The sequence below is a fragment of the Fukomys damarensis genome, unplaced genomic scaffold (assembly GCF_012274545.1).
Source record: "Fukomys damarensis isolate Sample0158 unplaced genomic scaffold, DMR_v1.0_HiC HiC_scaffold_7, whole genome shotgun sequence".
Lineage (NCBI taxonomy): Eukaryota > Metazoa > Chordata > Mammalia > Rodentia > Bathyergidae > Fukomys > Fukomys damarensis.
Window position 1 is genome coordinate 35,571,352 of NW_022900919.1, and position 13,979 is coordinate 35,585,330.

A 13,979-nucleotide genomic window follows, 5' to 3' on the forward strand; every position below is an offset into this window, starting at 1 on the left:
TTGCTATGGAATCGTAGATGCAGGGCCCTCCCAATCTGTTTTCCAAAATGAACTGTACATAAAGCATGTGTGGGGTGGGAGACGATAGCATGCTTGAGGCTTTCAGCAATCGATGTTTACAGACTATAATAGAAACCACACGTTTCTTCTTTAAGTCAAGTCAGTATACATTCCTACAACCCACAGGCAAATTGGAGCAGGAGCGGGGGCTGGGAGGGGCTCACAATGAGTCATCATTTCACATACTTTAACAGCTTAATGAGCATCTAGAAATGCTGCATTAGCCAGCAAAAATACAGTCTCGCCCCCACCGCCACCCCCACCACTAAATTCAGCCATGACCCTATTTGGATATGGAACTGCTTGAGCACCTACTTTAAGTGACTTGCTTTATGGAAGGTAAGTGGCTAATGTGTCCACCACACCATTACAAACAAAAACAGGAAAGGCTCCAGAACTTCAAGTTAATCAGGTTCCCCTGATTTGCCTGTTTGTGAGAGGAATAACATTATTTCTCTGAGGTTCTATGAATCCGAGGGAAAGCACAGGGTGCTTGGAAAAGAAGACAGAATTCTCAGTTCTGAGATGTTGTTCTTTCAGAAAGTTTCAGGGTGCTAACAGACAGATGGTAAGTGGAGCTGGGTTCTAAAGCCACAGCTGAGTACATCTGCTTGTCTCAGATCTGCGTGTGTGAGCACTGCTGAGTTTCGCATCACCTGAAATAGCAGAGTCTGTGTGATCCAGGCAACTCTGGTATTCCAGGCTCTCTTTCATGTTGTATATTCACAGGGTCTACGTGCATTACATGGGTAAAATAATAGGAAAACACACACGGGCGTATTGTGCATACATATTTTAATGTCATACTAAGTAAGTTGTTAGTTTTTCAATGACTTGACCAAAGGGGGAGAAACTGAATTTTTCCCAGAATACATTCTGAGCCTCAAATAAATAATCTTTTGTCTTTTCGCTTTTCTTTCTCTGTCTCTCCTCATAGGCCAATGCTGGCTCCCAAATCTAAAATCTAAATGATGCCAGCTGTCCTGGGAACTAATATTTGCACCTTTCGGATAAACTGCCAATTCCATGTGCAGTTAACAGAGACTTCTAGTGTTTCCCATTCTCATGAGAACCCTGTGAGATTTTCTTGAATTTCTAAAAACTAAACGTAAGTGTAGTCACGCCTCGGTATGAGAGGGGTGTTGGTTCCCAGAACCCTGAGGATACCAAAACACACAGATGCTCAGCTCCGTTATATAAAATGACATGTTGATTGAATATCACCTATTCAATCCTCCCTTGTACTTTAAATCACTTCTAGATTATTTATAAAACGTCATAGATGTAAATGGTTGCTATACTACAGTCAAGGAACAATGACAAGAAAAAGGTCTGTACGTGTTCAGTACAGCTACAATTTTATTTCCATCCGGCCCTAAAGATGAAGAGGTACAGAGGTAGAGAGGGCCAAGCCTGTGGCGTTTGCAGAATGACAGCAGCTCCATGACCTTGAGATCGCATGGATTCTTCATATCCCCACGGATTAGCTTTATAAACTACCTACTGTTTCTGAGCAGTGACTCATTTAAGGATTGAATTATAAATGCTGTAGCATTTGTAACAATGGAGGGAAATATTCCTGTCCTATAATCGTAAATTCCTCTGAATAAAGCTGATTCAACACTGTTGACTCGACTTTTAAGCAAGGTCATCTCCGTGTACTCAGCCGGCAGTCTTGTCAGAACAGGTTTCAGCTTAGGAGAGCCTTCCAAGGACTCCCTCGGGACAGTCTCACTACAGGGAACTCAGGTTTTGCTTGTCCTCTTTTGCTTGAGAAAGAACTGAAGAAAAATCAAACCATGAGTCTGGGAACTACAGGACTCAAAAGAAGCAGCTGTAAATACACACAAGTTGGAGTGTGGACAGAGGGACTTCCACACTCCCATTTCACTCACTCCTTTACTCTTTTGGCAGCTGCTTGTTGAGAACCACGTACAGCGCTTGGGCAGTTTGAGGAGGATGACACACGGTGTCCCCCTCCAGGGTACACACAGGCTATCAGCACAGCCACTTGACAACAAAGAAATGGACAAATCAGAAATTAGCAGAAACTGAATTAGTAAGAAAAATACCAAACAACTATGTAGAAAGCTAAGATAGATGTGCATTGCTTGGATAATGATTGGAAAGCTGATTAGAAGATTCTTTTTTGAGGCAATTGAGGAAAATCACACACAACCAGTGCATTTGATGTTACAGAATTCATGTGGATTTTGTTGTGCGGTAGTGGTTTTGTACTGACAAGATAAGATTAATGTCCTCTAGTTTCATCTATGTTGTTGTAAATTTCAGGACCTCTTTTTCCTTAAAGGCTGAATAATTAAATTAAGATATATATGTATAAATTTCTTTATCTGTAAAGACTAATACTGTATTATATTCTGGAGATTTGTTAAGAGAGTAGATTTTGGACGTCCTTACCAAAAAAATAAACAACTATGAGGTGATGGATGTGTTAATGTGCTTGGCCATAGTAATCACTTCATATGTGTGTATATATACACGTATCTATATTTATATCATAGGCAATAAAGGTAATATTTTCCAAAGTTAAAAACATCTATTAGAACCATATACTATAGTTCTTACAAGAGGACTTGCTAGGATTTTCTTTCAAGCTCTCCAAAAAGAGAGAGATGGAGTGAAGGTGGATGGAACACGAGTGATGGAAAGATAATGATTGTCAGAGGTGGGCGATTGCACCATTTCCTCTACAATCCTAAGTGTCTGAACATGTCCTTCAAAGTTAACCTAATCTGGTGAGCCCTTCTGAGCACTCAGAAAACAGTACTTCCCTGACACCTAGCACTTTCACCACTCAGCCTCAGGCTAAGAGCAGGGTGGACCTCACCCACCCAAAACCTGGTTGGATGAAAAGAATAACAATGCCCCCACATTCATACCCAAGAGGGTATGAAAGTGTTTATTATTCACAGTAGGAAGCTATGGAGGAAGGTAGAGAAGGTTCCCCCCCTGGGGGGGTGTCCTGAAGATGTCTTGGGAGAGCAGGAGAAGGGCTGAGTTAAAGTCCCTAGGTGTTGGGGCCTGACAGGGTCCTATGTGGCTCGACTCTCCTACCAATGCCAAAAGAAAGAGAAAAGGGAGCATTAGGCTTTCTTATCACCATTCCCAGATATGGGGCACAATGAAAACAGGGAGTAGTAAGACTTAAAAGCTATCAATAGTAAAATTTTTAAAAATTGAATCAAACTATTGCAATTATCTCTAATCTGCAGGGCAACCCTCTAAAGTGAATTAGTAGTTTACAAAAAGAGAAACTGAAGGGCCAGGGATTTAGCTCAGTGGTGCTGCTGCCTGCCTTGCAAGTGCAAGGTCTCAAGTTTGATCCCCAGTACAAAAAGAGAGGGAGAGAGAGAGAAATTGAAGATTAGCAGGTGAAGGTGCTTGCCAAGATTGTAAAGGTAATAATATTAGAGCCAGAAATCTAATGTCTTAAGTACACACAGATACAGGACAACCTTTCACTTGGGGTATGAGGTCTTCTACCTCCAGGGGTCACATGAAAACCACAGCCTGAGCCAGGAAATTCATCAGACATAGAACTGGAACTATGCCTTATCATTCTGAAACCCACTGTTAGAAACCATGGCTCTCACTGAGCAGATATTAAGTCAATAAAAATGGCAGATGGGAAAAGCACACAGCCTTCTCTACTGATGAATTGCTTTTCCTCTGAGTCAATTAGGATCCTTTTCGTTGCCAGAAGCAAAATGACTTTAACAATAAGGAACTGCATCATAAGCCCTAACAGGAAGTGCAGAGGTAGGGCAGCATCCAGGGTGAGTTGACACTACAGTTCCTTAATGTTCTCAAGGGTCCAGGTTCTCTTCCCATTTACATTTCTGCCAACTTGGTCTGATTTCATGGGCAGGCTAAAACCAAAATGGAAACAAGAGTCATATCCATGCATGACAACAAGAGTTACAAGAGAAACTTCCTGAAAGAGGAAGAATAAATAATGTCTAGACCCCTCTAGCAGATTTTCCATTGTGTTATATTGGCTGAGAGGCTGGGTCACATGCCCATTTTTTAACCAATCACCAAAGGAACCCTTGAGATCAATGCTATACCACAACAGACCTTTGGTTTTGAGACTGAAAAGAAAGTAGAGCACATCATGAATCCTTAGGAAATTGGGAGTGTGGGTCCAGTGAGGCCAGGCCTTCAGTCTCACCATAGTGAGGCAGAAATCCAGATTCTTTATGTCCAGATTTATACATACTGGCAACAAATTTAATTCCTTAAAATATTTTGTAGACCAACATTATACTGGCCAAACAGAGCGGGTCTATCAATTAAATATGATCTTTGGCTTGCCAATATATGACTTCTGAGCCAAAGAATCACAGGAAATCCAATTCAGAAAGGCAGAGACGAGAAAGGACTCTGCATTTCCTACAATATTCTGCTTGTTACTTGCTGCCATGGGCTCAGGGGCCACACGAGGAATAGCTCTGTTCCATACTTTTGCACCATGCTGCTCCACCCTATGAACGGCTGGGTAAGGGTGAATATTTTTGCACTCCTACTTGGAGCTTTCTCCCTCTTCCTTCCACTGAGCATCCTACCTGCCTACTGACACCTCTCCTCCCCTCTTTTGGACTTGGAGACAAAATAAATTTTCAAGGTGATTAGTGATGCCCTTTCCTCCCTCTCTTTTCCAAATGAAATGTAACACAACCTGATATAGAAAGGCAGAAAAAAACTTTAAACAAGTGGGCTCATTATTTTCCTCCACACACTAGGGAAGGGCACAACAAATAAACACAATATTGCTCATGGGAAGCCAATGCAGGCGAGGCCTGGTTTTTGCCAATCAGTGACCTCCTCCTGTAAATTAAATGCCCAGAGCCTTACAGTCTCATCTGGTCCTGATTTTCAATCGGCAGTAAACTGATATTTTTTTCACTTTCATTATAGCTTGTTTTCATCTAGTTTATATTTCCAAATGTACTCATTTTTAAGCCTGAACTGTCATATTAACACACACACACACACTCACACACATATGCACACACACACACAGCTTCAGAAAATATAGGCTACCCCACCCACTAGCAAAGCAGAGACCTAGGCCTTCCTTGGCTTATGAGAACTCCCTGATTTTCTTTTTCTGAGTTAATTACAATGGGAGCCATCACATTGTTAGGTGGGGTAGAATAGAAATGTGAAAGGTCCAAACTGCCTCTCTTACCCTGTGTGGGATGATGTGCCAAGCAGGGAGAGAAGGGAATGAAGAGCTCCTTAGGGATTGATGCATCTGGGCCCATCGGACCCATTCTAGTGAAGACAGAGGGACTCTGTGGGAGTAGAAGGCTGGGCAAAGATGTCACCAGTCTTACAGCAGTGATCTGTACACCTGGAAGGTGGTGGAAGAGTGGGCTCACACCCCTAACCAATGAGTGAGGCCCATGTGTCACACCTGGAAAGGAGCAGCCCAAACCCTACCGGCTGATTAATTCTCAAAGGATGAGTCAACAAATGGAATGAGCACAGTGAGGATGACTAGGAACATTCCTGGCACCCACCCTGCCATGCACGAACAGCACACACTCCTGCAGGGTGAATACCGTCCAGGTTGACGCTAGGGTGCTGCCAGGCTCCCTGGGATTCCTCTGTGGGAAGATCATCGCGTATTCCCTGGGGCAAGTGCCACCTTCCTCCAGTTCTCTGCTCTGAGTCAAGACCATCTTTCTTCCCTGCTGCAGGGACCATGGCATTGGATACAGGGATGCAGGCTCTGGAAATCGAGGGTCCCAAACAGCTCATGAGGACCCAGAAGATGCTGTGTTGAATTTGGGGTCATCCTAAAGCCGCCTCCACTTCCTACAGATCCTACACACAGTTCAAAGATGAATTTCTTTTCCCTTCGTATAAATGATCCTGAATCTAAATCCAAACATGCTTTTCCTCCAGGTTTTACCTTTCCTGTAGCAACATAAAAATAAACATTTTTAAATATTGGCCTTCACCATCTTTCTCTGAATTCTCTTCCTTCCTGTCTGATTCCAAAGCCCAGTCTCTATTTTTCTCTCTTCCCTTCTGCCAAGGTACTTTCCATCTGAGGGGTGGCCCTCTCCCTGGTGAAAATGCTTTCAAGCTTTGCTTTCTGGACTCCTCTGGAAGCTTCCATTTCCATCTGATGTCAAGTTCAGAGGTCAAAACATTTTCCCTGGCTGCCATCTTTTACTAGATATCTTTGAAGGTCTGAGCATCCTCTCTTCTTCTGTTGTCACCACTTTCTTTACACATGTGTGCACACATGCATACCCATACACACACCTATGCCTCCCCACATCCTTTTCTCACTCTCTCCCTCCCTGCTATCTTGACTTTCACAAGGCATGGGAAGTATACACCATGCAGAGTCAACCTAAATATTATGTTAAGGAAATTTATCTCATCACAAAATGAGGAGGGAAAGAAAGAATGCCAGACATCTAGAATATGATTTTTTAAATAATAAGTACAACTGATTAAGTTTTCAGCCTTTGTTGGACATTGTGCTGCGACGGAATTATCTCAGGATATGAGCAATGATATCCTGCCCATTTGTGGACCCAAAGAGACTCAGCAATTAGGCTAAAGCCATTTATAGCAGGGGATGTAGTCAGAATTCCTATCCTAACAGCTAGGCTTCAAGGTCTCTGCTTTAAACACATAGCACACTAACTTCTCTCCCCTCTTAAAAGCGCTGGAAGGAACCTGACATCCTTCCTCCAGAACTGAGGACAAGATGCCTAAGCCAACAACTTGGCTCAAGTACTTGTGACCTGAGAACTATCTGGAGCTCTGCCATGTACGGTACCTGCTCTTTCAGTCATCTGTCTCCTATTGTGACAGTCGCTCTTGACTGCATTTGGGCCTGGAGTTTGTAAGAATCCTAATCCCAGGCAACACCCCAGTTGAATGGCATCAGTTGAATGGGGTGAGAGGAGTGGGCAGGAGGAACCAAAATAACATCAGTATCTTGTGTGGTGGGGGGGACAGCTGCTGGGAACTGAACCGAAGGCCTTCAGACTGAGCTACATCCTCATCTTAATTTTTATTTTGAGACAGGATTTTGCTAAGTCATTAAGTTACCCAGACTAGGCTCCAACTTGTGATCTTCCTGCCTCAGCCTCCCAGAGCTCTTAGGTTATAACTGTGTACCACTATGCCTACCTCATGGCAGATGGCTACCATGAAAAGTGTTTTCAATTTGGAATCCAGGGCTTTATCTAAGCTTAAACTCTGTCTCAATCTGTTTGAATTGCTATTCCATAACCCATACAGTTTATAAACAACAGAAATTCATTTCTTGTGCTTCTAGAGTCAGAGAAATTCAAGATGAAGGTACCAGTAGATCCAGTATCTAGTGAGGGCCCATTTTCCAGTTTTAGATGGTCTCTTCTTGCTCACATGGTGGAAAGGGCAAGGAAGGCATTAATTCCACTCCCAAGGACTCTGTTCTCATGACTCTCATTTTCCATCAGCTCCAGTCCCTAACAGCATCACATTGGTGATTAAGTTTCAACATCTGAGTTTTCAGAGGGACATACACATTGAGAAAGTAGTAGGCTCTACCAATCTCACATGTGCTCCCTGTATAACTTTTATTTTAATTGCAGTAAAATACACATTGATTGAAGGAGGTATTAAATTTGCCATCTTAACTGTTTTTAAGTGCATAGTTCAGTAGTATATTACATTCACATTGTTTTAATAAGATGAGATACAGTGCTCATTTCATTTTCTATGGAAATATCCAGTTGTTCCAAAAGGATTTATTGAAGAGTCTATCTTTTCTCCACTGAATCATGTGCCAACTTTGACAAAAGTCAATAGGCCATGTATACAAGGCATGATTAAAATATACAGGAAATGTATATGTTTAAAGTTTTTATTATGGTAAAAAGATACAGTGTCTTTAACCCTGTCCAAATAATCACCCTCTCTTCAAACTTATTCCATCATTATTGCCAATTACTGAAGCAGTTCTGGTAGTGTTCTTTCATTAGTGTCTATGTGAGGCATGATCAAAATTATGGTGAATGCTTCTGCCAAGTGTCACCCAGCAAAAAGGCAGGCTCGTAAAAACATTATGATATATCCTGAACCGCCAGATCTGGCATTGCGTGACTCTTGGCTCTTCCCCAAAGTCAAAATCACTACGAAAGGCAAATATTTTGAGTCAGTTCAGGACATCAAGGCAGCTGTGACAGGACAACTGAAGACACTCATGATTGAGGACCTCTAGAACTGCTTCAGAAGATGACAAGAACAATAGGATAAGTGTATTTGAAGTGAGAAGGGGATATTTGGAGAGAGATTAATGGCACTGTATCTTTTACTATTCTGTAAAATTTTTTAAAATTTAAATATTATCCACATTTTCTATAATGTCTCATATATGAGCCTATTCCAGAGTTTTTTTTTCTGTTTGTTTGATATGCTTCTGTTTGTCACAATAACACACTGGCAATCACTGTGGCCGTAGAATAAATCTTGAAATTACATACAGTAAGTCTCCCAACTTGTCTTTTTTCAAAATGCTTTGAATATTTTAAACCTTTTGCTCTTTCATATAAAATTTAGCTTTCCAATTTCTAATAAAAAAGCCTAATAGCATTTTTATTAAAATAGAATGATTTGGGTAATATAGATATCTTAATGTTACCACAAATTTCAAACAATAAAATTGGTATACATGAAAATACCATGTACTTAGATCTTTTTTATCCTTCCAGCAAAGTTGTATAGATGTTTCATGGGCTGTAGCTATTATGGTTGTGTCTAGATGTCCCCCCAAAGCCTCATGTAGTATAGGTGGGGCTTTTCAGAGGTAGCTGGATCTAGAGTGTGTGATACTGAAATCAAGGGTATGTGATCACTAAGCTAGTCCAGGGATTGGTTTGGCATAGTTATGGGTATGGATAATTGGAAGATCCTCCCTGGATATGACTGCTGCCTGCCTTAAGGATATATAGCCTGGATAGAATATAAGGGACAGAAAAAAGGCTGCTTCTGAACTACTTTGCTGCCTTCTGCCTTCCATAAACCATTGCTCCTCTACAATGTCTCTCTGTCATTCCACCCTGCCCTGGAGCCAACCAAATATAACTGAAACTTCTACAAACTGTGAGCTAAATAAGCCTTTCCTCTCTTAACTTTGAGAGTCAGGTATTTTGTCTCAGTAATGAGAAAAGTAACAAAGACAGTGGTCATTAAAAAAATTCAACTAGGAGCTGAAGGATACACTTCCCCACTCCATGCTAGTAGGTTAGTGCGGATGGCTGGCAGGAGGTCTCACTTTCTCTCCACTGGGCTGCTCAAGTGTTCACTGGACATGATGTCTGCCTTCTCCAGAAAGAACAAACCAAGAGCTGGCCATGTTTCCTCAAAGTCACATGCCATGGCTACGCAGGCCAGCCTTGATTCAGTGGGACAGAGGGCTATATGAGGCCTGGAGATTCTGGGGATGAGGGCCACCAGAGATTTAATACAGGCTACCACATCAGTCATTCTGCCCACCTCAGAACTATTATGCCTGACTAGAATGTGCATCTCTTTCTAATTTGTTGATGGCAATGCAGAGTTTTAATCGTTAAGCCTTGAATCTCAGCTTCTGAAAGGTTTGTTTTAGGACTCAAGTATATTAAAGGTTATAGTTACCCAGTTAGTCCAAAAGACTAGAACTATTTATATGGAGAGGAAAAAAGATTAAAAAACAAGAATTCTCTTTCCAAAGAGCTTGCCTTAGCTGACAGAGATGGTGGCGATTGCTGATGCTCCCAGATTACCACCGAAATCCACTTGACCCCTCCCCAACAGAGCCCACAGAGAGTTCCCATGTGGATAGAACTAAAGTTGTCTCCCTCTACCCAAGGCCATGCTCTGGATGCAGGAGAGTCCTCGGTTGACCTAAGCAGGAATGTGGCCAATTTGGGCACAACTCTATATGAGAGGCCCTGAGCTGGGTAGTCAGTGTCTGACCTGCCTCATCCTATAATGCATGCTTTTCAGTTCAGTTTTCTGTGACAGATGACCCAGGGGATCTTCAACAGGTTGAGCCCTATGGATGTAACTGTTTATTCACAGACTTTTATTAGCTGTCTTCTTCCCTTTCCCCATTCCCCCAGGGTCTTTCCTGTGATCCATTCCCACATAATCAATTTACATCCAAATTCTTATCAGAGATCTGTCTTTGACACTGACCTCAGAAATGCAGTGCTTCAGGGACACATGGGTGCTCTGAGTGAAAGATGTCCCTCTCCTGAGAAAGCAGAGAAGGAGAGGCACCATTTATTCTAAATCAAGATCCCAGGTTAGAAATATTTCATTCAAGATAGAGTTCTGTCCCCTCTATTTCCACGGCATCTCACTCTTAAAGTTCACAGAAATTTATTCTGGAGATTTCTCAGCCACGCGTTATAAGGTGCTTGACAAAAGCACCCCACTCAAGGTAGCAGTCTCCTGGGAGACCACAGTGATGACTAGGCCGTGCCTGCTTCTTCTGTGAGAAGTGAGCCACAAGCCACAGCAGAGAGACCACAGCCCAAACACACCAGTTTGGCAAGGCTGATGGTTGCTTTGGAAGTGCTGTACAAATACATTTCTCTCACTTGGGAACTTCAATAGAAGACAATTATTCCTTTCTGCCTCATAATATATATTAAAAATGTTCAAATGCGGCTTTCCAGGGAATTGTGCCAAATATTTTTAAGCACCAGATCCAGCTTTACTTAATTTTATATGGCCTGCTTAGCCTATTAAAAAATACCCTTTCATACAGAATGGATGTGCTAAGGAGCCTAAAATATATTCCTTTATATTAAATACCATATTTAAAAAGCCTTCAAGGTGAGAGACTTTGGCCCCTCTAGCTGTCCCATGGTAGGCTAGCCACTGAAAAGCAAGCCAAGCCTTTCTGAAATACTGTGTACTTTTCTAAGCTTTTCCTACCATCGCGAAACAAAATAAACAAGACCATCACCTTCAGAAAATGCAATATACGTGACAAGAAGGTGGTTTTCAAACAAACAGTATATTTTATTACTACCAAGGCACATAATATCTCGACCAGTCCATTTCATGGCCTTTTTCTGTTTTCATGAGCACATGCCAAAAGCCAGGACCCAGCACAAAGGCTCTGCAAAACGCTGCATTTGTTGGAGTGTTTGTGTTGGCTTCCTTAAAATCGGCTGATTTCCAAATCTCCTTCTCCACCCCACCTTAGTTATATTTATACTGTTGTGCAGAACAAACTCGAGCCCACATTTAAATATGAAGTGCTTTGTGGCCATTCGTGCAAATCTCTTTATCGGGGTCTCGCACATTAACGCCCTTCACAATTGACCCACCGGCTGATTGTTTAACATAACGTTTCCACAGGGCTGCGTCCACAGAATCACAGCCTTGTTTTTACTTTTCTTAGCTTTCCTGGACAATCAAAAGGAAGTGGAACAGAGCCGGCTTGCTGAAAGCTGGAGCTGCCCATGTCTCCTCCTACCTTCTGTCTCGGTTGTATTTTTCTGCTTTGTTTTTTTCTCCCCCTCATCTCTTTTGGTGGTAGAGAGGGCTGAGCCAGACAATGTAGCTGCAATCTCTCAGTCCATGTGCCTGTTGCTTTTTCCCTCTTGGCTGAAAGTTAATATGAAGACTGACTATGATTGGTCTCATAAAAGCAAGCTATGCTGCCTGGATTTCAGCAGAATAGTTTTCTGTTGATGGACAAAAGTAGTAAAGTTAAATGCAAAGGGGTAGACTGTATATATATCCTGGGAGGGAACAAAACTCTCCCAGTATAATGGGAACATTTAGTTTAGGAAATGTCTAATTGCAATACGTAACAGTTACATTCCTTTTGGGGAATGGTACATGTGTAAATCATAACCTAATCACTTTTTAACTGTTGCCCTCTCTCCCCAGCCTCCACTTCTCCCCTTCTCTTAGTCCCCTTTCCCATGTCATCTCTCTTTGACTTGGAGTTTGCTTTAACTTAGAAAAGCACAGACTCCACAGTGTACTCTGCCTCCCCAGTTTTCTCCTCTGAAGATAAAGGTTGCAACCCCACACACTGAAGCAGCCAAACTGGAGAATCCCAAGACACTTTCCTTGAAAGAAAGTTCCCACAAGGCTCGATGGCTGGTGACTTAGTCTGTCTAAGCTGCAGATTTCTCTGCTGTAAGCTAGAGACAGATTTATATTTACTGAGTGTTTGTGGTAGCTCCTAGAAACACTAGGTATACACATAACAGACAGAAAGGACATCTGTCTCATGTGATGGTTGTAAAGACTTAATGAGCTAACCCATGTAAAGCCCAGAGCTCGGAGCCTGACAGGCAGTGAGTGTGCAGAAGTGTGTCAGTCGGCATGATCATCATGAATTATGAATCATGATGAGACTTAAGAGGTCTTGGGACTGACAATGGATGTCTCTATCATGGTGAATACAGTGATCAAGGGCCCAGCTTTGAGAGTCAAATACACCAGCATGTAAATTCTTGCTCTACCGTTTTCACATATGTGGCCTTTTGTAAGTGATCTGACTTATTTAAGCCAGTGGTCCCCAACATTTTTGGCACCAAGTTTCATGGAAGACAATTTTTCCACAGATGGGGGCAACTACCTTCTGGATAATCCAAGGGCATTACATTTATTGTGCACTTTATTTCTGTTATTATTACATTGTACCTGCATTTCTATTTTCACAATAGACTATCACAAGAAATGTGCAACCTAGATCCCTTAGTTCACAGTCCGTGCTCCTATGAGAACCTAATGCTGCTATGAGTGTGACAGGAAGCAGAGATCAGGCAGTAAGGCAAGTGATGGGGAGTGGTCCGGGAGCTGGGGACCCCTGTTTTAAGCCTCTACATCCTTACCTATAATCTGGAGCTTTAGAAAACTACCTCAGATAGTTGCTTTGAGGATTGTTTATATTTGTTCTTAGCCCGGTGCTCTATATATTAATATATGCTAAAAAACGTCAGTATATGGTAAGTATTTTTAACGTGGCCTTCATATTTAATATGTTTTAAGGACATGCCAATAGTTCCAAAGGCAAATATATATCTGTGAATCCATATACCATAAAGATACAAATTAGTTTCTTAATCAGCTAGTTTCGTGAAAAGTACATTTTTTATTCCTTGGAAATCTTTCAAATCAAGGCACATAGAGTTGAGCAGGAAACTGACAGGCAAATAAACAGCCTTCAATTAACTTTCCTAGGAGAGAGTTGGATACTATTCTAATCAAGATACGCAATCTTTATAGTTCTAAAAAATCAGCCTCCCCATCATAGAGGCTAATGTTAAACATAGTTATGTATTTTTCATGTCATAGTCACAGTTGAAGTCTAAAGGGAAAGCTTACTCCTGTTATTCAAGGACTTGGGAACATCTGTCATTTGGCTCTACCATCTTTTCGGGCCTTGAAGTCTTTGATTGCGTTATCTCTATCCAGTAGGAAAGGAAAGAGGGAATGTTGAAGGATCATGCAAGAGATTTCAAGAGCCAGACCCAGATGTAAAATACATTACTTCTGCCTATATTCCATTGACTAGAATCCAATTAAATGCTGCTCCTTTCTTCAAGAGATGCTGAGAATGGTGTTCTTTCAGGGTGCCCCAAAATTTGAGCATCGCATAACACTATTTCTTGTCTCTAGTAAGTAGGAGGAGCTCACTTTAGAGCTGTCAACCCAATTTAAACTAGTTAAGGTACCACAGCTAGGAACCTCAATGAAAATGCAATACCCAGACTTAATATTTCATCCTTCCCAAAGGTGACCATACAATTTGTGGACCAAATCTATAGCAATTTTAAAAATGAGAATCACCCGGCAGCGTGCGCGCGAGCTCCCGGCCTGCGCGACAACAGACCCAGGAAGGACCCAAGGACCCCAGAGGGGTT